Raw genomic sequence first — 23,513 nt, forward strand, 5'->3', positions numbered from 1 at the left:
AATGCTCTGAAGACAAAGAAATTGACTTGGCTCAAAACAGTTGGCTAGAAGGCATTTCCACCATACAGTAGCTTTTAATACATCTCATTAGCCAATGTACTAAAGTCCAAATTTGGTGTACAAAGGGAGTTTTATAGAATCAGTATACTCAAGTGTGAGCTGTATAAAATCTCATTGTAAAGAAGGCAGAAAATTGGGGAAATTACCTCACATCATGATATAAATATAATTGCGGCTCAGTCATCCCCAAGTTCTCAATCAGCAGTTTTCAAACTTCAACATTTATTTAATCCCCTAGAGGTTCCTATTAAAATTCAGGCCTCTCAGGCACAACCCAGATAATCTGATTCAACAGTTCAAAAAGAGCCCAAGAAATAGCGTTTCTAACAAGCACCTCAGGTGATACTGGTGTAGCTCTTCTGAGAACAACACTTTGAGAAATGCTGGTCTAAGTGAAGAAAGGTATCAGGGCTTCATTTTCGTCTATATGACTATTAGCTAATTTTTCAGATATATACTTTTTCTTGATGAATTATTTCCCCACAGTCTCAAAATTCTGAGCTGACTGATTTGCTGAGAAGACTTTAACTTCTGTTTCATTATCTAACTGAAAGTAGTCGAGGAGCTGTATTTCATTTTCTCCTCCTTCATCTTCCTGAAATGAGACATACGATGAATTTTTGGCTATCATACCTATTTTTGAAAAGTATAGATAATTTGTCTAGCACTGAATTTTAAGCCTCAGGCTATTCAGTATCAACATATAACTACCACTTCAATTACTCTTTCAGAAAATATTGCTCCATCTCAAGGGAAATACCATAATGGAGGTTTCTGAGGATACATTTTCCTCGAGACTGAGAAAGCTACATACAAAAAGTATGAGTAAATCTTCTCTTGGCAGAAACCAGAAAAACTGTTTCAAGGTCAATGTTAAAGAAAGGTTCCACATAGCCAGAAGTCTTGACATAATTAACATGCATAAGCAAAAATATATCAAAAATTGTTTTTGAAAACACACAACAAAAAGACCAAATTCTCAAAGACTTTTATAAGCATATTGATTCCTTACAGTTATGCTGTATCCATAGGTCTTTTAGCATTTTATTTAGTGTGTGATCTATAAAAATAAAGTTAAAAAATAATTGAAGAGACTACTCTTTGAAACAATGTTAATTTCGAATTAGATAACATACAACTAAAATCCCCTAAAAAACTATATTTTACCATAAACTAAGAATCAGCTATGGTAACTGACGGCACTAATGGCCTGAACCGAGCCAGAACCCAGATAGGGACACGAATCCCGGTGCCAGGACTAGAACCCAGATTGGGACTCAAACCCATGAGCCAGGACTTGAACTCAGACTAAACCCATATTGGGACTCAAACCCAGCCAAAACCCAGACTGGGACTTGAACCCACGTGCTGGGACTTGAATTTAACCTAAAACTAGATTGGTACTTGAAACCACAAGCTGGGACTCAAATCAACCAAAACCCAGATTGAGACTTAAACATACAGTTTTAAATTAGAATCACTCACCCGGTGTCTGGACTTACTGAGGTTCAGGTTCTTTATGCCTCCGCACAGAAGGAATTCAGCAAGAAACAAAGTGATAGGTAAGAAGTAGATTTATTAAGATAAGACGCTTGTGAGAGGAGCAAGCCGCAGGCAAGGAGGCTCTACTCTGAGGATTAGGTGGGCTAGTTTTATCATCCAAGGAGAGTAGGGATCGGAAAAGACACGCCCCTTCCTCTTTCTTTAACAGCTCCTCCTTGGTATCCAGTAAGGTACGCATTCAAATTAGCAGAAGGGCGGTCCTCAAACTCCAGCCCTAGGTCCCACTCTGAATGCAGGCCTTCCCCACCCCCCATCCAAAGACCTGAAGCATATCTCTCACCTCCACTAGTCAAGCAAGCCTGCCTTGTTCTGATGACTTTCTTGAGCACTTATTAACTTACAGTGATCTCCCAAAGTTTCTTAAATTTCCATCTCTATCCAACCCTTATTGGCACTTCTACAACTACCTGTGTCTACTCCACCCCTATCACTGCTAGATTTCTTTTGATTGCATTCTTAATTAAATGACTTGAGAGACTCCATATTTTTTATGATCTGTTACGTGCCTATTCGTATTTAATGGACATCCTCAGTTAGTAGGAACAATGGAAAATTAATAGCAATTTAAAAAAAAACCTTCAGATAACCCACAAGTAAAAAATACAAAGGTAAATATAGCAGAGAGTTACGTGTGTTGTGCATATCAGAGTGGAATTTTCAGATGCAAAATAATAAGATACCATGCTGGAAGTGGCTTAAAGAAAAGGAAATCTTCCTTTCCTAAAAAAAAAAAAGAAAAGAAAAATCGTTCCATTTTAAGTAATAAGTTATGACTCAGCTATTTTGCTCTGTTTTTTGCCCCCCCCCCACACCCCCATCAGGGATTATAGGCTGACTTGCTTTGTAAAAAGGGAAAACAGAGGTCTGCTATATAGCTGGAGGCCTATAGTTTAACTCTGTCAGCAACTACAGCAGAAAAGATCCTATCTTTGCAAAAAGTATCAATAAAATCAGGGCTTTAGACGAAGACAGCCCAGCCCTGAAACAATGGCTCTGCCCAAGGCATGTGCTGATCAGCTTGGTTCCCATCACAGTAACACCTTGATTGATGCTGGGTTTGGAGTCAACTCTGCCAGGAACACTGTGCTCGGAGTGGGAACAATGGTTCCTTTAAAGTAAAATCAGGGTTTCTTTTGGTGGCAAACAGGAAATAGCAACTAATAGCCAGGAACAACAGATGTTCATCCCATTAAAAACTGCCATGCATTCAATTCATATGCTATTAGCAGTAAAGTGACTTTATAGGGTATCTGTATAAGCAAGTGTGGGGCAAGCTTTATTGTCTATATGTAGGGATAACAGAGAATTTCACACTGTTCTGTGTTGATCAGGGTTAGAAATACCAACATTGAAAGCACCTGCAGCTGCTTGTTATAGTAATGGAGGCCAATTGTTTAGGGAGCTGTGGTGAGGGGGGCAGGGGTGAAGGGAGAGGGAGAGAGGGTGAAGTGGGAATGGGAAGAGAGGAGGAAACTTCCCTATGCCCATCACTCTCATATTTTGGGGGTCACACCATGCATGCTTGTTTGGGGGTTATTAAACAGAATGAAATTATCAAGTAACCCACAACAGCTCTGCCATCCTATTTTAAAGGTGATCCTCAATGCTCCTATAAGTTGTGATTTCGTAAAAGCTTTCACCCACTCCAGAAAGAGATTCAGATTTAAGTTATTGTCAATCATCCAGAACCACTAAAATAGAGCCTTCCTTATGTAGAAATGAAGACTTTTGCTTTTTATTTTCTAAGTTACTTAAAAGACCCTGTTATTTTCTTGTCAAATTTCAATTCTAAATATCAGTCAACATCAAACAATTAGGAATCAAAGAATTAAGTTTGGAGAACATTCTGTGGTCCCACAAAATCATATATTGCCTCAGTAAACTTAGTTTTTTCCTTTGTAAGGGCAACTGTGGATTTAGACTGAAAAATTAATAATGCACCTGAGACAAGTGCAGGAATTAAATCATCATTTTCTAATAAGAATGAAGAAATTAATCTGAATATTTACATTCGATAAAAATGACAAAACTAGATACACCTAATTATCACGTGTAGTATTGAATGGTGCATTTTAAACTCTGTCAGGGGTTCCCATCCTAGTTCAGCAGAAATGAATCTAACATCCATGAGGATGCATGTTCGATCCCTGCCCTCGCTCAGTGGGTTAAGGATCCGGCATTGCTGTGAGCTATGTTGTAGGTTGCAGATGCAGCTTGGATCCCACGTTGCTGTGGCTGTGGCGCAGGCCGACAGCTGTAGCTCCAATTCGACACCTAGCTTGGGAACCTCCATATACTGGGGCTGCAGCCCTAAAAAGGAAAAAAAAAAAAAAAAAAACCCTAACTCTGACAGAAAGGGATAAAATATCACCACACCATTCCTATGGTAACCAAATGACTCATTAATCCTCTTTTTAATAGATCATAGACTGTTATTCAATACATAATAAAGTAATCATATTGGTCACTAATGTCATAATAACTCTAACTTGGTTTAAAAATAAAGAGGAAGTTGACAGATCATCCAGTTATACCTCTGTTTCATAGAAGAGTCAGTTATAGTACATAGCAACTATGTAAGTGTCCAAGGTCATGGACTTAACTAAAATTATAACAGAACACATGAATTGAATATGGCTTTCTCCTCTTTTTAATACTTTGTAGTACAACAATGTCCTATGCCTATCAATAGTCATGTCTTTTCTTACCATCGTCAGATCTGGCTCAAAAATATATTAATATGCAAACTTTATAGTCCTAGGTAGGCAACAGACATAGAGGGAAATATTTAAAATGATATGTGAAAAGGTTAGGAAAATATTATCCTTCCGGGTTTTTGTTTACTGTGCAAATCAAGCCTTTTGTTCTGTGCTATTTCATTATAATTAAATGGGAAGGTAATTAGTATGCCAGTGGCTTTAATTTTAATACTTGAAGCTGAAGGTTCTTCTCAGTTTCCAAGTAACTTAAAAATGATATGTGTAAATAAACCATACTTCAATTTTAAAAAGTTGAAAAAAATTAAAAGTGAAAAAAAATGAGTCTCACCTAATATAGTAATGTTGGGTTACATAAGATTACGAAACTACTCTCCAAATTTTTCAGACTGTTCTAAGAGTTACAAACTAATCAAGCCTTGTTAATAGTGTTCTTAACTGTTACATAGCCAGCATAAACAGGAGATTAAAAAAAAAGACAAGGACAGATTCACAAAGCTTTAACCAGTAGGTCAGTTAGAAAATGATAAATAGAAGCTATTTCAAAAGAATACAAAGCAGGAAACAATAAAAAGCTAAACCTTTCAATTATGCGTACACAGGCATTTTGAGAGAAAGAAATAAAACAATTCTTATCAATTTTATTTAACCAAATCTGTTATATCCATTCTCTTCTTGTTCTCCTCCCGTCTTCCTTTCCTGTTGCTGTTAGAGTCCATATAAAATTGAGACCATATGGTATTTGTCCTTCTCTGTCTGACTTATTTCACTTAACATAATACCCTCATGGTCCATCTATGGTTTTGCAAATGGCAAGTTTCCAGTCTTTTGCATGGCTGAATAATCTTCCATGTGTACACGTACCATATATTCTTTATCCATTCATCCATTGATGGTCATGTAGGTTGTTTCCATGTCTGGGTTATTGTAAATAATGATGCAATGAACATGGAGGTGCATATATGTCTTTTCAAATAAGCATTTTAGCTCTCTTCAGATAAATGCCCAGAAAAGGAATTGCTAGAGCCCATGGTAGTACTGTTTTTAATTTTTGGATGAAACTTCATACTGTTGTCTATAGTCGTGGCATCAATTTACAGTTCCACTAACAATGCACAATGGTTCCTTTTTCTCCACATCCTCACCAATGCTTGTTAGTTCTTGTCCTTTTGATAACAGCCATTCTAAGAGATGTGAGGAGATACATCATTTGTGGTTTTGATTTGCATTTCCCTGATGATTAGTGATGAAAAGCATCTTTTCATGTACCTGTTAGCCACCTCTATGTCTTTGAAAAAATGTCAGGAGTTCCCATAATGGCTCAGTGGAAATGAATCTGACTAGCATCTATAAGGATGAATGTTGGATCCCTGGCCTTGCTGAGTGTGTTAAGGATCCGGCGTTGCTGTGAGCTATGGTGTAGGTAGCAGATGTGGCTGGGATCTGGCATTGCTGTGACTGTGGTGTAGGCCAGCACCTATAGCTCCTGATTTGACCCCTAGCCTGGGAACCTCCATATGCCATGGGTGTGGCCCTAAAAAGACAAAAAAAAAATGTTTATTCTACAACTCCGCCTGTTATCAGTTGGATATTTGCTATTAGCCCTTTATCAAATATATGAGTCACAAATATTTTCTCTTCTTTGGTAGGTTGCCTTTTCATTTTCTTGATGTTTGCTTTTTTTAGTTTGATATAGTGCTACTTATTTATTCTTGATTTTGTTACTTTTGCTTTTGGAGTCAGATCCAAATAAATCATTGCCAAGACTGATGACAAAGAGCTTACCACCTATGTTTTCTTCTGGGAGTTTATAGTTTCATGTTTTATATTCAAGTCACATTAATAAAATGATGTTATTTGCTTTCTACCATATGGGTTTTTGTATCTAATGGTGGTAGGTAAAATTGCTGGGTGCTTAGAAACAGTATAGTCAGTGGCACCGAAATACAAGTCTTTTTTTTTTTTCCTTTTCTATGGTCTCACATGTGGCATATGGAAGTTTCCAGGCCAGGGATTGAATCTGAGCCACAGCTGCAACCTATGCCACAGCTATAGCAATGCTGGATCCTTTAACTCACTGTTCAGGGCCAAGGATCAAACCCATGCCTCCATATTGACCTGAGCTGCTGCAGTTGGGTTCTTAACCCACTGCACCACAGCAGGAACTCCACACTAAGAGTTATTTTATTCTTCCATTTTATGCATTCACAGAAAAAATGAAAAAGCCAATTTCACTTAAGAATGTCCTTGATATAACTGTAAAACTTAATCAAATCTTAACAATGAGTAGGTCTGTTTTCAATATCCTTTATGAGAAAATGGGAAGTACACAAAACATTTGTGTTATATATTTCAGAAAAAGGAAATTTGGAAGAAAACCACTGTGTGAGTTGCTGTTTTTTGTTTGTTCAACAGATCAGTCAATGCTTTATTAGGGAAGTGTAATACCACCAAAATGACAGAAGTGATTGATAACATTTATAAGGGATTCATGAAAGGGTCTTTAAAAACTATTTTTTTTCTTCCAGTTTTACTGAGATACAAATGAAATGCAGCACTGTATAAGCTTAAGGTGCACAGCACAATGATTTGACTTATATACATCATTTGAAATGATTCCCACAGTAAGTTTAGTGAACATCCGTTATATCATATAAAATTGAAGAAACAGAAAAGGAATTTTTTTCCCATGTAATGAGAACATTCAGGATTTACTCTCTTGATTACCTTTATATACAATACAGAGCAGTGTTGGAATTCCCTTTGTTGCTATGCCGGTTATCAACCCAAATTGTATCCATGAGGATGTGGGTTCTATCCCTGGACTTACTCAGTGTGTTAAGGATCTGGCAATGCCATGAGCTGTGATGTAGGTCACAGATGCAGTTCAGATCCCATGTTGCTCTGGCTGTGGTGTAGCTACAATTCTACCCCTAACCTTTGGACTCCCATATGCTGCAGGTGCTGCCCTAAAAAGCAAAACCAACAAAAACATATAGCATTGTAAATTATATCTATCGTGCTGCACATTACATCCTTAGTAATTATCTTTTTTTTTTTTTGTCTTTTTTCCATTTCTAGGGCTACTCCTGTGGCATATGGAGGTTCCCAAGCTAGGGGTTCAATCAGAGCTGTAGCCGCTGGCCTACGCCAGAGCCACAGCAACACGGGATCTGAGCCACGTCTGCAACCTACACCACAGGTCACAGCAACACCGGATCCTTAACCCACTGAGCAAGGCCAGGGATCGAACCCTCAACCTCATGGTTCCTAGTCGGATTCGTTAACCACTGAGCCACGATGGGAACTCCAGTAATTATTTATCTTATCACTGGAAGTTTGAGTTAGTTTTTTATAGTAGAACAAGTTTACTTGATGGAATGACTGACAGCCAAACTATGGTTATGCAGACTTGGATATTTGTCAGTCAATCTCTCACAAATGTATGATGTGAGCATGTAACGTCAAGTAAAAAAACACACAAACTTTCAACTGAAGATTAGAATTTTGTAAAACTAATATTCTCCATTATTAACTTGACTGCTTCCAAAGTCTTAAAGGCTATCCTGATGAAATCAGAGGTGATAAGAAGTATGATTTCATAAAATGTTACATAATGAAATGTGTGAATATTTGAAAGTTGTGAATAATGTAATGTGAACCAATATTTTCCAGACAACTCATCTCATTAATTGTGTTATAAGATCATTTATGGGAGAAAATCCATTCAAAGTGCAAGATGACCAATGAATTTTAATGTAACAACATATGAAAAGTTTACTGATAGGTTTCAGATTTCACATTGGAGCTAAACTTTAATAAAAAGTCCTTTGTTACATTTTGGTGTGACTTTTAAAAAGAATATCCAAAATTATCTGAAAAGGTTATTAGAGCACCCCTTCATTTTTTAAACCATGTCTGTGTTTTCAGATACTTTTAACAAAAACAAGACTGTTTTGAATGCAGAAGCAGATATGAGGAACCAGCAATCTTATTAAGCCATGCATTGAAGAGATTTACAAAACTGTAAGATAATGCCAACCTTTTCATGGATTCTTTTTAAATTTAGACAATATAGTTACGTTCTCAAAAACCTGCAATATTTCTGTAGTGGTTTTGTTACTGATATTTTAAATTAATTAACATTAGTAACTTAAAAATATGTACTCATTTCTTACATGGCAAATTTTAAGGAAAAAATAAGCAAAAGAAATTGAGCTCTCAATAATTTTAAATAGTGTTGTGAAGCCAAAGACTAAACAGCTTAAAAACAGTTGATCCAACTGATAATCAATTCAGCAAGATACCAGGATAAAAAAATTAACTTATAGAAATAAGTTGCATTTCTTTAACAATAAAATATCAGAAAGGGAAATTAAAAGAAAAATAAAATCCCTTTTAGAATCACATCCAAAAAAAAAAAAACAATACTGAGGAATAAACCTCACCAAGGGTGTGAAAGACTTATATGCTAAGAACTACACAGCATTAATAAAGGAAATTAAAGATGATTCAAAGAAATGGTACGACATCTTATGCTCTTTGATTGTAAGAATTCATATTGTTATAATGGCCATACACCCCAAAGTAATCTAAGATATAATGGGATCTCTATAAAAATACATTTACACAGAACTAGAACAAATAATCCTAAAATTTACATGGAACCTTAAAAGAGCAAGAATTGCCAAAACAATCCTGAGGAAAAAGAACAAAGCAGGAAGCATAACTTTCCAAAACTTTAGACAATACTATGAAGCAAGAATAATCAAAACAGTATAGTGCAAATAGATGTGTTATCTTAAAATATCTTTCTAACTCAAGTGTGGCTCAAAGGCCAGAAATGGAGATAATTTTGCCTAATATTAAAATCTGAATCATTGCAGCCTATGAGAGTCCTCTTTATATGTGTGTTCACAATTATGCTATAAGATCTAGGTCTGAGATATCACTTAGAGGGTTGTTTTTTTTTCTTTTTAAGTTGAAATCTGATTGATAATCTCATTGCTTATATAAAAACACTTGTGATGTATAATGATAATAGCAATCAAACAAACTGATCAATAAACAAGCATAAGACTGAAAACAAACAAAAAGAAAAACTAACAACATGGTATTGGCCACAAAACAGACATACGGATCAATGGACTAGAATAGAGAGCCCAGAAATGAACCCACACACCTAAGGACAATTAATCTTCAGCAAAAGAGGAAAGAATATAGACTAGGGAAAAGACAGTCTCTTCAGCAAGTGGTATTGGGAAAGTTGGACAGACACATAAAAATCAGTGAAGTTAGAAGACACCCTCACACCACACACAAAAATAAACTCAAAATGGCTTAAAGACTTAAACATAAAACATGACACTTAAACATAAAACTCCAAGAAGAGAACATAGGCAAAAATTCTCTGACATAAACCTTACAAATGTTTTCTTAGGTCAGTCTCCCAAGACAATAGAAATAAAATAAATAAATAAATAAATGGGACCTAATCAAACTTGTAAGATTTGCACAGAGAAGGAAACCATAAACAAATAAAAAGACAACCTACAGAATGGAAGTGAATCTGACTAGTATCCATGAGGGTGCAGGTTCGATCCCTGGCCTTGCTCAGAGGGTTAAGGATCCAATGTTGCCATGAGTTGTGGTGTAGGTCGAAGATGCAGCTTGGATCCTGTGTTGCTTTGGCTGTGGTGTAGGCCAGTGTCTGCAGTCCCAATTCGACCCCTAGCCTGGAAATCTCCACATGCTGCTGTTGTAGCCAAAAAAACAAACAAACAAACAAAAAAAAACACAGAATGGAAGAAAATATTTGCAAATGATGTGACCAACAAGGGTTTAATTTCCAAAAAAGATAATGAGCTCATATACTCAATAAGAAAAAAACCCAAACAACCCAATAGAAAAATGGGCAGAAGACCAAATAGAATTTCTCCAAAGAAGACATAGAGATGGCAAGAGGCATATGAAAAGATGTTCATCATTAGTAATTATTCGAGAAATGCAAATCAAAACTACAATGAGGTATCACCTCACACCAGTCAGAATGGCCTTCATCAAAAAGTCTACAAATAAATGCTGGACAGGGTGTGGAGAAAGGGGAACCCTTTTACACTGTTGGTGAGAAGGTAAATTGATGTAGCCACTAGGGACAACGGTATGGAGGTCCTTAAAAAACTAAAAATAGAGTTGTGATATAATCCAGCAATCCCATTTCTGGGCATAAACCCAGACAAAACTATAATTCAAAAAGATACATTCATCTCTATATTCATCCTAGCACTATTTACAATAGGCAAGATATAGAAGCAACCTAAAAGTCCATTGATGGATGGATAAAGAAGATATGGTGCACGAACACATTTACATACGTGCACACACACACTAGAATATCACTCAGTCATTAAAAAGAAGGACATAATTCCCTTTGCAGTAACATGGATGGACCTAGAGATTATCACAGTAAGTGAAGTAGGTCAGAGAGATAAAGACAAATACCATACGATATCACTTAACAGGCAAAATCTAAAATATGACACAAATCAACTTATCTACGAAACAAAAGCAAACTCACAGATACAGGGAACAGACTTGAGTTGGGGAACAAGAGGAAGAGGAAACAATTGGGGGAGTTTGGGATTAGCAGAGGCCAATGATTATATAAAGGATGGATAAACAACAAGGTTTTACTGCATAGCACAGGGAATTACTTTATTCAATATCTTGTGAAAATCAAAATGGAAAAGAATATGAAGAGGAATATACATATATATAAAATCTGAGTCACTTGGCCATACACCAGAAATTAACACAACTTTGTAAATCAACTATACTTCAATTATTAAAAAAAAAAAAGCCACTCGAAACTTTCATAAGTCACTAACTGATAATTGCAACAACCTTTTCAAGTGTCCTCCCTGTTCCCATTCTGACTCTAATCTGCCCAAGCTGTTATAAGATTGGCATTTCTAATCCATACATTTCATACTCACCAGAAAGGAATCCTTTAATAGCATCTCTTTCTCCTGTAGGTAAAAACTCTAACTCTGTGACAAAGTTTAAAAGGGCATCTTGATCAAGTGCTTAACTACTGCTAACATTTGCTGCAACTCTCCACCGCTAGACAGGCTGGTCAGCCGAAAACCCCTGTACCACTCTCTCTCTTTTCCTTGCAGCCACTATCTTTTCTTATCTCATCCACCACCCTACACATCTCACCATGGGCATTTACCTTCACCTCAGGACTTTTGCAAGTATCATCTACAGAAAGTCTTTCTTGCTGTTCTTGCTGTCTATGGAGAAAACTGACCCTTGTTTCTTTTGTGCCTTTCTTCCCTTTCTAAAATATTCATCATAGCATCTCTACCCTGTGTCTACTGCACATGAACCACAGATCAATGGGGTCCCCATAATCTAAGGGAAGAAAACTTTTTTTCAATATTGCCATGAGTGGATTGTGGTTTTCAGTTGCTGTTATTCTTGTGCAGCTGGATATACGCAATCATTTAGATATTGTCTTTAAGCCACAAAATTGCCCTGTTTTTGCTATATTTCACTCTATAAACTACAGTTTTGCTTCACCATCTGGCTCCTTATTAGACTCTAATGGTCAGTACATTTCTATATATAAGCACTTTTTAGTCTTTTCTATGCATTTGGTCAAATTCCAATGTGCTGAAATAATTGTTCCTGTCCACTTTGGTATAGTCTTATGGTTGTTTTAGGGAGAGTATTTACGGATCTCTCCATTTGGTCATAGCCCAAAGTTCTACTCTCTGATACTTATTTTAAAAGTATTTATTATTGATTTGTTACATTTTTAACACTGGAAAAATACTCAAGTGTGCTTGCTTTTATGTGTTTGGTGTGCATCCTAACCAGGCATGTTTGAGAGCTGTGAGCCTTGGGTTATGAGGTAGGCCTGGCATGTCTTCTCTAGGGAGCAGGGTAAAACATATTCTGTGCCTCACAGTATGGTGTATTACATAAATATGTCAGCAGATTAGGACACGCGAACTGAAGGGAGTTCAGAATAACAATAAAATTAATAAGGGGAATGCAAGGAGAGTTTGTTTTGTTTTGTTTTGTCTTTTTGCCATTACTTGGGCTGCTTTCCTGCGGCATATGGATGTTCCCAGGGTAGGGGTCCAATCGGAGCTCTAGCCACCGGCCTACGCCAGAGCCACAGCAACGCGGGATCCGAGCCACGTCTGCAGCCTACACCACAGCTCCCAGCAATGCCGGATCCTTAACCCACTGAGCAAGGCCAGGGATCGAACCCACAACCTCCTGGTTCCTAGTCAGATCGGTTAACCACTGAGCCACGACAGGAACTCCTTCGAGGAGAGCTTTAAAAAGAAAATTTGGCTGAGTCATGTTAATTTAAAAATTAGTGAAGTAAACGTGATGTTTATTAATGAGGAGAGGCTTTAGAAATTGGAGTGTCCATACAACTCAATAGCCAAAACCCCAAACTATTTGATTAAATAGGCAGAAGATCTTAATAGCTATTTTTCCAAAGAAGACATACAGATGGCCAACAGTACATGAAAAGATGCTCAAAATCACTAACCATCAGGGAAATGCAAATCCCAATCACAATGATATATTACTTTACACCCATAAGAATGGCTATTATCAAAAAGATAAGAAATAACAAGTGCGGGTGAGGATGTGGAAAAAAGGGATCCCTTTTGCATTGTTTGGAGGAATGTCAATTGGTACAGCCACCATGGAAAAATTATGGAGCTTCCTCAAAATATTAAAAATAGAAATACTATACAATATGGCAATACCACTTCTGGATATTTATCCAAGGGAAGTGAAAACACTAATGTGAACAGATATATGACACATTCAATGAAGCATTACTTACAATAGCCAATATACAGAAAACCTAAGTTTCCATCAGTGGATGAATGGATAAAGAATATATGGCTTATGTATACAGTAGAATATTATTTAGCTATAAAAGGAATGAAATCTTGTCACAACAACATGGGTAAATCTTGAGGGCATTATGATAAGTGGAACAGACAGAGAAAGACAAATACTGTATGATTTCATTAATATGTAGAATCTAAAAAACAAATCAAAAAACCAAGCTCATAGATAAGAGAAAAAAGGTCATTGTTGGAGAAAGCAGGGGAAGGGGGAAAAGGTAAAAGGAATCAAAAGCACAAACTTCCAGTTATAAAGTCAGTCATGAGAATATAATGTAAAGCATCATGACTATAGTTAGGAGAACTGTATTGCATATTTGAAAGATTCTAAGAGAGTAAATCTTCTTTTTTTTTTTTTTTTCTTTTTAGGACCACCCCCATGGCACATGAAAGTTCCCAGGCTAGGAGTTCCTGTTGTGACACAGCAGAAACAAATCTGACTAGGAACCATGAGGTTGCAGATTCGATCCCTGGCCTCGCTCAGTGGGTTAAGGATCTGGCATTGCCGTGAGCTGTGGTGCAGATCACAGACATGGCTTAGATCTGGCATTGCTGTGGCTGTGGTGTAGGCTGGCGGCTACAGCTCCAATTAGACCCCTAGCCTAGGAACCTCCATATGCCACGAGTGTGGCCCTAAAAAGACAAAAAAAAAAAAAAAGAGAGAGAAAAGAAGAAAGTTCCTGGGCTAGGGGTTGAATCACAGCTACAGCTGCCAGCCTATGCTATGGCCATAGCAAAGCCAGATCCTTAACCCAATGAGTGAGGCCAGGGATCAAACCCACATCCTCATGGATCCTAGTCGGGTTCATTAACTGCTGAGCCACAAAAGGAACTCCTAAGAGAGTAAATCTTAAAAGCTCTAACACAAAAAAGAAAAAAAAAATTATAACAATAGGATGACAGATGGTAACTAGACCTTGTGGTGATCATTTGCCAATTTCAAATCATTATGTTGAAGATCTGAAACCAATATAATATTTTATGTCAATACCTCAATTAAAAATATTAACAATTTAAAAAAGAAATTAGAATGCCTATTTCTCTTTGATATCATGTGAAAAATATAATTTGACAGACTGAGCATATACTCTTGGTGGAACTAGAATCAATCCACTTCTGAAATACTAAAATCTATGTATTCCATACCTGCATATTCTCAACACATGATGCTTTAAAGAGAATAAAAACCATATTATTGTTAAAAAATCTATTTGAGAATAAAGGAGGATTTCATATCCAGATTTCATAACACAATGAGCAAAGACTGCTCTAAGCAAACATCGTATTAAGGTCTTGATAGGACTCAAGGATCTGATTTAGAAAAAGGAATGTTCTTACAGATCTTTCTAAATCAAAGCTACCTATGTCACATCCTGTTCCATACAGAGAAGCCCTCTCCATGGAATTTACTGGATATTTTCCTGGCCCCATTAATCATGCTCTTATTGTACCTCAATCCTCATCTGTTTTCTGTCATCATTTCCTTAATGACTTGCAGAGATGACAGTGGGAACTCTCACTTCTGTGTTCCAAACCAACTGAGAACAGCTGATGGTTTGATGACACTGTTTTCACAGTAACAACAACCGTGGACTATAGGGCTTCAGCTTGAAGCTGAGCTTGACATGTTTCTTCTCTACCTTTCTCTGAATTGAATTAATGAGGCAACTGTGTAAGGAAAGAAGGGAACAACTACAGGGATACAGACTCCCAAGTATAAAAGAAGCCTTGCCCTAAGACATCTAGTGAAGAGGAGAGAGTTTTCAGAGAGACGTAGGAAGTAACTACAGTTAGCCTGGGCAAGAATGAGTGAGAGCTAGGACAAAAGCAAGACCAAGAGGGAGAAGACCAGATGGGACAGGACTATACCAGGACTGTGACTGTGAACGCATTATGTAAATAGAAATACTGTAACAGTAGGCATAATTGGAATCAGTTCAATAGATTTTCTAATATATTTACTTTCCTCTTATCTGTAAAGTAGATAGAAATTATACCCATTTTTCTGGGTTAGAGATTGAAAATTCTCTCTCTCTTCAAGGACCTTGGCAAAGGCCCACTAATTCAGGGAAAGGCACAGAAGCAAAATCCATCTATCCTTGGAAGAAGGGAAGAAAAACACTTGGCCTAAGATCCTGCATAAGTCTGCTATCACTGAGGGGGTAAGTTGAAATTCTCTTCCAACCAGGAACCATGATACAGAGAAGACAGAGACATCATTTCATGATGATCTCAGGATGGCTAAAGCAGCCGGACCCTGAGGCCCAGACTCACAGAGTCCAAGACTGAGGCTAAACCAGGAGAACAGAGATCCCACTGTGCCCATTCTGAGCTTAGCACCTAAAAATAAGCAATACTAGTTTACTCCTGGGGTCTGGGTAAGACTAAGATGAATGCTTCTGTGTGGCTAAGGTACAAAAGGACTGCTACTATTGTGGAATCAGGAACACCAAGAAAAATCCTCTGTTCCACAGACACTATAGTAGGCAAAAAAAAATAGCAGCTCAATATTGGAAATTTTCATTTTTTAAAGATTTACTGAAGTATAGTTGATTTACAGGGTAATAAATATTTCCGCTGTACAACAAAGTGATTCAGTTATACATGTACACGTATCCAATGTCTTTCAGATTCTTTTCCCACATAGATTATCACAGAATATTGGGTAGAGTTTGCTGTGTTATACAGCAGGTACCTGTTGGCCAAACAACCACTGGAACTCTTTGATGTCTGAGGAAATTATAACAATGAAACCCAAATCCAACGCAAGCCCTGAATAGATTGATTCAGTAGCTTGACTGAATAGGAGGCAAGCACATTTGTGTGTTAGATTGATTTGGAAAACATAAAAGTAAGGAAGAAAGATTATTTTTTTATCATGTAAAATTTCTAATGATACACAGAGAAGGTGAAATATATTTTAAATTATTTTCAGGAAAATTTGCAATATTCTGTCCTATTCACAAATCCTTAAGGGCTCAAGAGTATCAATTTGCTTCAAAGTCATTCTGATGAATATTTTCATAGAAGAGAAATTAATTACATAGATTAAAAAATTTAAAAACCTATAGTCTATAACACATCATTTGATGACCAATATTTGTTTCTGTGTTTTTACAGTAATTTTGAAGCATGATGTTTTGTGTCTGGTAGTACATTTTTTTTTTCTTTTCTTTTTAGGGCCGCACCTGCCGCATATGCAAGTTTCCAGGCTAGGGGTGGAATCAGAGCCGAAGCTGCCAGCCTACACTGCAACCACAGCAACACAGGATCTGAGCCACATTTTCGACCTACACCATAGCTCACAGAAATGCCAGATCCTCAACCCACTGAGTAAGGCCTGGGATTGAACTCGTGTCCTCAGGCATACTAGTTGGGTTTGTTACTGCTGTGCCACAACAGGAACTCCTGGTAGTACTTTCTATTACATAATTTTTACAGATTCATAACAAAGTGCCTGGAATATAGTAAGGTTTCAATAAATAATAGATGTGTGCTATATATAAGTTCTTTTCATTATATATTATTTTCATACAATACATTGATTATATATGACTTTATCAAGGCCGATCAGGATGGTCCTTCATCCATTTTTATCACTGTCTTATCCCCAGCATCTAACACAGTGCTTTGCACATACAAAGCTCTCAAATGCAAGGAATGAATGCACACATGAATAACCACACTGCTGATAACAAAAACTCAACAATGATTGATCTTATCTCCTAATTTTGAGTATCATAATATCTCAACAGACTTTTATATAAAAATTAGTATATCACTTTAAATCCACAATACAATGTGTAGTCAGTAGTAAGTATATAGAGCTTTGCAAAGTATCTCTAGGTTATATTAAAATTTTATGATTTGGACTCCCATTTTGGCTGATGGTCTAGCCACCTTTCTCCCAGGTTCTCTCCCTTATAACTAAAAATCTCTGGACACAACAAGTAAGCATAGGAAATCTCTGAAAGGTAGAAAAAAGAGGGGAGTTTCTCTAGACTTCAGGACTTAAGGAATGACTTGGCAGTGAATTCCCTGGCTTTCCTTATTGACTTTCATATACACAGTGCAGAGCACTGCCTAACTTTCAAGCTAAAGCTGCCAGCCAGCACAGAAAGATAATCCCCAGAGAAATTCTGGTCCCTCTCATCAAAGAATCAAAGCCAGAAAAAATTTTGACAATACCCACCCTACTCCAGATAAATATCAAAAGAAAAACAGTCTCTCTCCTTGACAGGAGAAAATCTTCAAGATTTAAGCAAAGATTTCTTAGACTTTACATAGAAAGTATAATCCATAAATAGGAAAAAAAGTTAATAATTTGGCCGTATAAAAGACCCGCTAAAGAGGATAAAAAGCCAAGCTACAAACTGATAGCAAAGTTTGCAAACCACATATCCAGCAAAAGATTAGTGTCTAGAATATATGACTTCTCAAACCCTAGCAATGAAGGAACAACCCCAATTAGAAAATGAGCAAAAGATATGAATAGATATTTCACCAAAGCGTATATACACATGAAAAATAAGCACATCGTTAGGCAACAGGAAACTGCAAATTAAAACTTCTTTGTTAATGTGTGCGTTAAAATCTTTTGACCATTTTTGATTCAATGTTCTGTTTCTTTATAGTTGCAATGTGAGAGGTTTTTTTGAGAGGTTTTGTTTTGTTTTCTATTTTGAAAACAAGTCCTTAACCAGATATGTGTCTTGCCACAATTTTTTCTGAGTCTGTGGGTTACATTTCTGTTTACTTTACAGTGTCTTTTGAAAAGGTTTTTAATTTCTCTGCCATCCACTTTATCATTTATTTTTCCTTGTGAATTGTTTTTGGAGTTGTATTTGAGAAATCCTGATTTAATCTATCATCAGAAAGATTTGATTTCATATTTTGTTATATGTTTTTATGTTTAAATTTTGCAATATACCTATCTTATATATAATGTTAGGTATGGATTACAATCCATTTAAAAATATTTTTGCCTATTTCAGTATGTGTGTGAAGGAATCATTTAGAGGTTTTATTTAAAAGCATTAACTCTTGTTCACAGAACAAAACCTTTTCTTTTTGAATTTGATAAATATATAAAATAATGTAAGCCATAAATGCAATACTCATCCCTGTCCTTTAATTAAAAAAAAATACTTCTTTACTGATTCACCAAGTTCCTCTTCATTAGCTGTATCAAACATTTCCATTATTGGCTTATTAGCCTCATTAGATTTCCTAAAAATAAATCAGGTTCGGATTTCTCTACTCAACATTTGAAAGTCTCTACTATCCACAGTGTATTGATATTCATCATCCTAAAACACAATGTTTAGTAGAAATGTATCTATGGTGTCCTATGTTTCATGATGTTTGTGCTTTAATTGTGTTGCCCAATGTTAATAGTTCCCTTACTTGCCTTACTGTAACATCCGAATTAGAACTCTATTTCTGGTCTTTCCTTTTTTTTTTTTTTTTTTTTTTAACACATCATAAAGCATTGAAGCAAATTCTTGGTTTCCTATAGGCAAGACTTACCAAAGATATGAATTTCAGGGAATTAAGCTCCAGAATTCAAGTACTTTCAATTGCCCAAAGCTACCTTGTACCAGAAGTAGATGAAAGAATAAAGAGGGCGTTGCGAAGACTGACATATCCTAATTCACATTTCTGAGGCATGCATTTTCTTAATGAAGCTGGTGGCTTAATGCAAAAAGGCATCTGTTGCCCTCTTGGCAGTGAAACCTTTGCTATTTCTATCTAAGTGCTAATGCACTAAGTCCAATGAGTGAAACAAAGTAATAAATCCAAATGGCAAAATTAAGTATGAAATTAATGCTATAACATCAACCAGAGTTCATTATGGACAACGGAGCCTTTGAAGACTAGGTGTTCATAAAAGAGTTGGTGACTATTTTGTGACACTGAGTTAATTTAGTGGAGGTTAAGCCTTCTTTCTGTGCTGTTTCATCTGACTCTTCCAGTAGCAATGCCTTTAATCAATGTTTTGATTTTGATCTATTTTTTTTGTTTTCCCTCTCAGTAATTCCCTTAAAAAATTTTTAAAAAAATTCTGGGAGTTCCTGTTGTGGCTCAGTGGTTAACCAATCCAACTAGGAACCATGAGGTTGCGGGTTCGATCCCTGGCCTTGCTCAGTGGGTTAAGGATCTGGCATTGCCGTGAGCTGTGGTGTAGGTTGCAGACGCGGCTCAGATCCCACGTTGCTGTGGCTGTGGTGTAGGCCAGCGGCTACAGCTCCGATTGGATCCCTGGGAGCCTCCATGTGCCGCAGGAGCAGCCCAAAAAATGGAAAAAAAGAGAGAGGGGAAAAAAAAAAATTCTGTGAAAGCCAACACTGGTTACAGGCCAGAGGAGTACAGGACTGTGAGACCAATTGTCATTGGGGGACAATGAAGTTTTCTGGGAGAAAAGATTTGAGTTTGCATTTGAAGGATGGGTTCTGTAGAAACTTCCAAGTGTGTTGGCATTAAAGAAGACATTTTAGGGGGAAAAAAAGGGACAACACACTGAGAAAATATGAAAGATTTCTGTTATCTAAGAGATAACTTGTCATAATTTTTGTAGCTGGGAAGGACCGTGGAGTTCAATGACTCCATGGGTCAACCAATCTTGTGACTTATATCCCTGGAGTTGGCAGATGTGACTCTAGACCCATAAGAACAAAAAAGAGGCAGGTTATGTTTCATGACTGCATGATATACTAAAATTAAAGTATCAAAATCAGTAGTCTCTCCCAATCACTTTATTTTGCTTATAAGAAAGCAGCACAGTGGCACCTCTATGGACACAGAGATCCTAAATAGAAGGACCACGTGCTCTCAAGTCCACTGTTAGGCCATGTTTATAAGATGTGCTAGAATTCCAGACAAAAGATCCATTTTCCAATAATTCTCAGGAAAGGAAAAACAAAAGTCTTTTCAAGGCAAAGTGCTACTGTGTGAGAATAACAAGGAAAGACTAATCTCCCAAGGTCATTTTATATAAAGGATAAGTATCCTTCATAAAACACAGTTCAAAACACTACAACTTCACCACTATTAAGAAATAATAATCTACTGACCAAATTTAAATCGCAATAATGAGGAAATGTATTTCTGATGTTATGATAGGCATAGCTTTATTGTCAGACTTTAGAAATACATTCATTATCCATCTTTTGGAAGGTAATAAAGGGAGGGGTACTTTGGAAAGAAGAAAACTTCACAACCAAAGATTGGAAACAGAATTCTCCCAAGGTCTAAAAGTAATTAAGTTGACCCAGATTTTTAATTCAGGAAATCGTATTATGGAAACATAGTGATTTTCTTTGTCTCTCTTTTATTGTGGTGGCCCTAGAATAAGTATTTCATTTTAATCAAATGATCAAATCGATTAAATAAAACATCTGATTGTATTTCCTTCCAGATTTGGCTAGTGTTCAAATTAAACTGATTTTCATCAAGTCAAAGTCCCTGCAGCCTTTGCTGTTCGGAGCTTCCCCTTCCTACTGAAGATGTGCTTATTTTTGCAGTTAAAAAAATGGTAGCGAGAAGAAAAGAAAAATTTAAATCCATGCTTTCTTTCAAATTGTACAGACAATATAAAATACTGGCTTGAGAACAGTAATTTTATGCCAGCTGTGTGGAAAAGGAGTGTTCAGGAAATAATCAATAATAAAAATACACTGAACTTTAAAAAATGTTCAGGGATTGCTTTGTTTGCTTTGTTTTTAAAATTAAATTCAGGAAACTATTTTTATCTAAGTTAATCTTACTTAATTTTCTCAAAACAACATGCTGGAAGATCTGTTCAACCATGGCTTAATTCTCTTGTCATTTTCCATTATAAATTTAAAGCACAGGGGATTATTCAATATCATATAATAACCTATAATAGAATAAAATTTGAAAAAAAACTGAATCACTTTGCTGTATACTTGGAACTAATACAATATTGAAAATCAACTATATTTCAATTAAAAGTTAAAAAATACATTGCAGTGTGAATTTGAGAGTACTGTTTAAAACTCCAAGATATATTTTTCCAGTATATTACTAAAGGACTTACTATATGTCATGTTAACGTCATAGTTTTCCTGTTTTGCCCTTAAGATTATTGGGGTGTTGTTTTTGTTTTTGTTTTTGTGCTTTTTAGGGTCACACCTATGGCACATGGAAGTTCCCAGGCTAGGGGTCAAATCAGAGCTGCAGCTGCCGGCCTACACGACAGCTACAGCAACATGGGATCTAAGCCACGTTTACACCACAGCTGACAGCAAAGTCAGATCCTTAACCCCATGAGAGAGGCCAAGGATTGAACCCACATCCTCATGCATACTAGTTGGGTTCATTACCACTGAGCCATTGCAATGGGAACTCCCAAGATTATTACTTTTGATAATTTCAAATCTGTGCAAATTTTATACTTGCACCTGAACCTACTTTGCTAACTGGGTTAGGTTCAAATTATAAGAAAACTATAACATTAAGTTTAGTTTAATTAGCAAAAAGTTAAGCAAGCTCAGGTGACATTTATTATACCAAATCTTACATATAATAAGTACTCTAATTAGTTGAATTGATTACTTTATTTATTCAGAAAGGAATACTCCTAGAGATTTAATTATAGCGTAAAACTTAAGTATTTTCAGATTTATGCCATATCAGGAAAGGTGAACCTATCTTAATTCAAATATCATCCATTTACCATGTGCATATATTGACTCATCCAAAAGTCTCTGTGCATATATGAGCCTTGAATATTTTGGCTCAGAAAAGAGGTTATTTATAGCTAGCACCTACATTCATGATTAAAATTATTTACAAAAGAGTTGATTTTATCATCTGCTTTGGGAAAGGGGCATAAATGAACTAACTCCATTCATATTACAATTGTTTTTCCCTCAACTGATAATCTCTGTCTTAAGAGTTTTACTGTGACCTTATCAGTTACTGCTTATACTTATTAGTGGTTTTCTTTTCTTTTTCTTTTTTTTTTTTTGGTCTTTTTGCTATTTCTTGGGCCGCTCCCGTGGCATATGGAGGTTCCCAGGCCAGGGGTCGAATCAGAGCTGTAGCCACCGGCCTACGCCAGAGCCACAGCAACGCAGGATCCAAGCCGCGTCTGCAACCTACACCACAGCTCAGGGCAACGTCGGATTGTTAACCCACTGAGCAAGGGCAGGGACCGAACCCGCAACCTCATGGTTCCTAGTCGGATTCGTTAACCACTGCGCCACGACGGGAACTCCTATTAGTGGTTTTCTTATATCCTTGACCTCTACACCAAGCTAAATTTAAACCTGTGTGAATTCAAAAAAGCATATTATTTATGCTTTACTATCCCAATAGACCTATTTTACTCACATTAATAAAATCCAATTTAGCAATGCAGCAATTAGGAAAATAAGATAATGCCTAATGAAACATTCATCAACTTATTATCTTCTTCACTCATTCTGCTCCACCATGTTTTATTTCATCATTTCTCTTATTCTAAATATTTTATTATCTAATATTATTTGTTAAAAATTGAGATAAAATTTAACTAGTAGGAAGGTTTCTCAGACAAAACCCACCAAAGACAACTAAAAATATATATGATGAGAAAGATTTTAAAAATTGTTCTTAAATTTAGAAGACGGATTTTTTTCTTCTTTATTTTTTGAGTTTTTAAATTTCCTTGTGAAAAACTGCTGTCTTTTCCCTCTGGTTAAACTTAAGTACGATTGGAAGGAAAGAGTGAAATAATTATTTAAGAAATATTTGTTCAAAAGATGCAAACAAAATAATCCAGCATAAGGCAATAAATCAAAGGATAGACACTTAGAAATTAAAGTTGAAATCCTAATTAGGATACCTTGCACTGCAAACATGCCACTTTTTGTGAGCTAATTAGACTTTTATATTGGAAAGCTGTATAATTGAGTCTATATGGTTATGAGAGATGAAATTGAAAACAATTGCATATTTCATGACATTTATATTCCTGAATTATCAAACATAATTGTTTTTTTTTATTTTTGCAGGTAATTGGCTTACAATTTTTACAAAGTTACTGGAATATATTCTTGTGTTGAAGACTTTTCATAATCCGTATTCAAACAACTTCATTTCAAAAGCTTCAGAATGTTTCTGTTTCAACCCATGAGCTCCAAGAAAATATATATATTTATATACTGTTTTACTAAAAGGGAGACACTTTATGGATAAGCTAATAAAACATTTCATCATACTT

General features: G+C 36.2%; 1 long non-coding RNA gene across 2 annotated transcripts in view; it reads left to right on the top strand.

The window, feature by feature from the left end:
* Positions 1-23,481, top strand: part of LOC125124346 (uncharacterized) — an 86,496-nt gene extending 63,015 nt beyond the window's left edge. For both annotated transcript variants that reach the window (XR_007134278.1, XR_007134277.1), the window contains exons 3-4: positions 15,327-15,447; positions 23,305-23,481. This is a non-coding gene — a long non-coding RNA (uncharacterized LOC125124346). The remainder of the gene's footprint in view (positions 1-15,326; positions 15,448-23,304) is intronic.
* The last annotated feature ends 32 nt before the right edge of the window (positions 23,482-23,513 follow it).

Source organism: Phacochoerus africanus, chromosome 4 (assembly GCF_016906955.1).
Source record: "Phacochoerus africanus isolate WHEZ1 chromosome 4, ROS_Pafr_v1, whole genome shotgun sequence".
NCBI classification, from domain to species: domain Eukaryota; kingdom Metazoa; phylum Chordata; class Mammalia; order Artiodactyla; family Suidae; genus Phacochoerus; species Phacochoerus africanus.